We start from the raw sequence: 3142 nt of genomic DNA, 5'->3' as shown, positions 1-3142 counted from the left end.
CCCCCCCCCCAAAAAAATGTTAGAGCATTTGCCTTGAGCTGAAGAGCTCAGGGACAGCACCCAAACCCAGAGTTCAGGCCTCACAACTGAAAAAAAAAATCAAGGAAGTTTGGAATGGCAAATAGTTTTAAAATTATGCAGTCTCTGTGATTGATTGGCGATGTCTGTCCAGAGCCCCGTATTGAGATTCTCATCCAAGCTTCTGGGGAGAGTATGTCATGATTGATTAATGATGTCTGCAGTGTGTGTGGGAGGTGGAACAGGAGTGTGTGTGCTGACCCTGATGAATGATCTCTCCTCTGGGTCTCAGGGGGCTGAGAAGATATAGTGGATGTATGGATTTCAGACATAGCTTTAATGCTACAAAGGCTGCAGGGTAGAGCTCAGCGTGAGAAATGGCGCTATTCATCTTTATATTCTCCGGGCCTAATGGGAAATCCATTTTCTACTGGCCTGGGTAGAGGAGCAGACTTTGTGGCTGGGGAAAAGGGGACCTGGGGTTCCCTTCTAGAACTATTGATCACCAGCGGTGTGACCCATCTGTGGTCACCATGATTGATTTCATTCTCTTCTCTTCACTTCTTCCTTCCTTCCTTCTTTCTGTCTTTCTTTCTTTTGGTTATGGGGCTTGAACTCAGGACTGGGCACTGTCCCTGAGCTCTTTTGTTCAGGGCTAATGCTCTACCACTTTGAGCCACAGTGCTATTTCCAGTTTTCTGGTGGTTTATTGGAGATAGGAGTCTCACAGCCTTTCCTGCCTGGGCTGGCTTTAAACCGTGATCCTTAGATCTCAGCCTCCTAGGTAGCTGGGATTATAGGCGTGAGCTGCTGGTGCCTGGCCTGGAGATGTATTTAATCCACCAGAGCAACTGGGAACTATGAATGCACCCATGCAGCATTCCACACACACAGAACACCTCCACTTGCCTACAGTTGAGCCGCCACCATCTGACATGACACCTTGGTGAGAATAACGCACTGGAGATTTTATGTGCTTTTCTTGGAGACGGAAAGTACAAGCTAGAATGGCTGTGTGGCTGTGTGTTCATATCATAAAGTCAAAACCCAAACAACTCCCCCCCAAACCAAAACAATGATGACGAACCCCCCGGGTAGACCCTCACTGAGTGTGGAAGCATCTGTACACGCGTTGATTTTGCTGGAAGGAGACTCCCCACAAAAACTGGATGGTGGGGGTTGAATTTGGGAACAGGTGGCTTCGTGAAGTAGGAGCTGTTATGTCTTGGCTTGGATTTTTTTTTTCTTTTTGCCAGTCCTGGGGCTTGAACTCAGGGCCTGGGCACTGTCCCTGATTTCTTTTGCTCCAGCCTAGCACTCTACCACAGCACCACTTCTGGCTTTTTCTGTGTATATGGTGCTGAGGAATCAAACCCAGAGCTTCGTGCATGCTAGGCAAGTACTCTACCACTGAGGCACATTGGATTTTTTGTTTTGTTTCTTTGTGTTGGCACTGGCACTTGAACTTAGGGCCTGGGTGCTGCTGCTTATATTATTATTATTTGCTCAAGACTGGCAGGATACCCAGTTCCTCCATTTTACTTTGCTCCTCTCTCTTGGATCCCCATGGTTGTGCAATCCTTATTATTATTATTATTTTGGTCCTTTTTTATTTTGTCAGTCATGGGGCTTGAACTCTGGGCCTGGGCACTGTTCCTCAGCTCTTCAGCTCAAGGCCAGTGCTCTACCACTTGAGCCACAGTGCCACTTCCAGTTTTCTGAGTGGTTTATTGGAGATAAGAGTCTCACGGGCTTTCCTTCCCCAGGCTGGCTTTGAACCGTGATCTTCAGATCTCAGCCTCCTGAGCAGCTAGGATGACAGGCGTGAGCCACCAGCACCCGCTTGGTCCTTCTTTTGTATTTCTGTGATAAGTTGGGGTGACACCCCTGAGTGTTTGGGAAAGGAGTACCACGTAACCTGGGGCTAGTTCTGGCTCCTTCTTGGGCTCAGTTGTCAGAGAGATGAGGAGATGGCTCTCCCTCTCCCCTGCAGCCCCTCACAAACTTCCCAGGGGTTCAGGATGGGGAAACTTTTCCAAGCAGAGCAGCCACCGGCTGGACTCTGATGGCTTTGTCGAGAAGAGCCCAGCTTGGCCTTGAACTTGTGATGCTCCTGCTTCAGCCTGAGTGCTGGGACTACAGGCATCTGTCACCATGCCCGGCTCTAGCTTTTCAGCTTGTCATCTGGGAGAATCCAACTGGAGTATTCTATAAACCTCTCTCTCTCTCTCTCTCCACTCCCCTCTGTTTTGGAACAACTTTCCCAGTTACCTTTTCCAGCAGCAGCAGTGGGAGGGAGCGGTGCCTTCCTGTCTCCCGGTGGGGCCTGGCTCATTTGCATGCATTGGAAACAATATTTTGTGAATTTAATTAATCACAGTTTACACGCTAATAACCCTTGAAACTGTTTTATGGGTAAATAATGGGCATTTCCCGCCGGGAGGGAGGCCGTGGTCGCGGGCTTCGTGTTGACTTAGTGTCTATTCCTTGGGTGGGGTGGGGGTGGGCGTGAGACCAGGCCCCGCGCAGGGCCCGGCAGGCCTGGCTGGGGAGGGTGTGCAGGCCGCAGCAGGTCTGGCTGGGGAGGGGTGCGTGGGCTGCGGCAGGCCTGGTTGGGGAGGGGTGTGCGTGGGCCGCGGCAGGGCCTGGCTGGGGAGGGGTGCGCGGGCCGCGGCAGGCCTGGCTGGGGATGGTGCGCAGGCTGCAGCACTGCCCATGGCAGGACTTCCCACCGGGCTCCAAGAAGGGGTCGCGGGAGGGCCGGCCCTGCGCGGCTGTGGTCTGTGCTAGGCCTCGTGGTTGAGATGCCACGGTGAGAATTCTGTCCTATCAGCCATCATTATCACCACCACCACAGTCTTTATTAGTGCTTTGGCTTTATTACCACTGTGCCTTCGCTGCATCCACTATATCTATCACCACCACTATCACCATCACCACCACCATCATCACCACCACCACCATCACCACCACCATCATCACCACCACCATCACCATCACCACCATCACCACCACCACCACCACTATCATCACCACTATCACTGCTACCATCACCACCACCATCACCACCACTACCACCATCACCATCACTACCACCACCACCACCACCACCACCATCACCACC

This window comes from Dipodomys ordii, unplaced genomic scaffold, assembly GCF_000151885.1.
Source record: "Dipodomys ordii isolate 6190 unplaced genomic scaffold, Dord_2.0 Scaffold14, whole genome shotgun sequence".
In the NCBI taxonomy this organism is placed as follows: Eukaryota; Metazoa; Chordata; class Mammalia; order Rodentia; family Heteromyidae; genus Dipodomys; species Dipodomys ordii.
This window is presented reverse-complemented; position numbering follows the sequence as displayed.